The sequence below is a fragment of the Sesamum indicum genome, linkage group LG10 (genome assembly GCF_000512975.1).
Source record: "Sesamum indicum cultivar Zhongzhi No. 13 linkage group LG10, S_indicum_v1.0, whole genome shotgun sequence".
Taxonomy (NCBI): Eukaryota; Viridiplantae; Streptophyta; class Magnoliopsida; order Lamiales; family Pedaliaceae; genus Sesamum; species Sesamum indicum.
Genome location: NC_026154.1, coordinates 14,608,924 through 14,610,392, shown reverse-complemented (window position 1 = coordinate 14,610,392; position 1,469 = coordinate 14,608,924). Strand labels below are relative to the sequence as shown.

General features: G+C 33.6%; 1 protein-coding gene across 1 annotated transcript in view; it reads right to left on the bottom strand.

Annotated features, from left to right (window-relative positions):
* Positions 1-1,469, bottom strand: part of LOC105172582 (G-box-binding factor 4-like) — a gene marked incomplete in the record, with an annotated part of 4,295 nt that overhangs the window by 1,275 nt on the left and 1,551 nt on the right.

Here is a 1,469-nt window from a genome sequence, read left to right as displayed (position 1 = left end):
GTTTTTCTTTTTTTTTTTTTTTTTTTTTTATTCTCAGGGGTATATTCTGGGGTAGTGCTTTACTACATTCCAGTTTTATGTATCTAACTAAAATATTTACAACCCCTCCAACTTTCAAATCTTTCCAGCAGTACTTTAGTTGGGAACATACAAGAACATTTCAGCTTGGATCAAAGTAGAAATTTGCAAAAACAACTTATTGGCATCACCATTTCTCGTCGAAAAATCCTAGCGATAGGAGAACTTTGAAACCATGGTAAACTTAGAGTTACTCCTTTCACAACTATGAAGGATAGAGAAAGTTGGTAATTCAGCTGTTACATATGGGACAAGTGAACTGTGTAATTAACCCTGGAAATCAAACACAACCTCATGAATGCTAATAGAATTTTATGTGCTAACTTCAGTTATATGATGTTTATGTTCAGATGTATAATTTGTCCTCAAATTAACATCTAGGGTGGGTAAATTTTATTCAAAGGGAGTGCCTATGTATGCATGAGAAAAGATGCCACATGCCCGATAAAATAAATCTGGATATCAGCATCCTACAAAAAAGATTGGCAGTAAGTTCACAGACGCCATGCAGAAGCTCCTGAAAGTATAATTAATGTTTTATCACTGTTTTCCTGCTATGCATCATATCCACATGGAATCAGTTGAGAACTTCCATGAACAGATTAGCAACTGTAAACGACACCTGAAAAATCATCTTATATGGATAACATAAGCAAAGATCTTTAAACATCTATACTAATGTTAATTCACTAACCTAAAATCAGAATAGGACACATGAACTCAGTTACATCAGTACTTCAAATTTAGGATCCTTTACTGCAAATTTCCATCCAACAGACAAGCCATCTTGCTATATTACTCTGTTGAACTAACAATAAACTTCCCAATTCATAAAATCTTATTAGATTAGTAACAACCAATAAGAGCAACAGCACAGTCCATTAGATTAGACCAGACCACAATCAACAGTAATACAACCAGAATACTAATTGAACACCAAAAGTCAATTCTATGATGATAGTCCTCAGTCATCTATGCAATGGAACCTACCTGGTGATTATTGTATTGTTTAATTTCACATCAATTATTCTCACAATAAAATACAGACTCAATGAAATAGAAAAACACCAAGCAAGTTGATCTAAGTGCAAAAATATGAAAATGATGCTATAAGTTTATTGCGGACTATTTTACAAAATGCATACAAGCTTGTAATAAAGTAAACCTTGATCTAACAGACCCTCAAGACATGTCATAGTCAAAATAATATATGAATAACAGCCAAAAATTTATTCCCCAAGAAACATCCAATTTTTCTGCAGCTTTAAGATGTGTAACTACAAGGGACCGAAGGACACATGCATTAGAAACCAAACGTAGAGCATTCGCATGTGATAGATGTTGTGCAAACATCATAAAGAAATACTGGAAGAGAACAACCAATCTTAAGG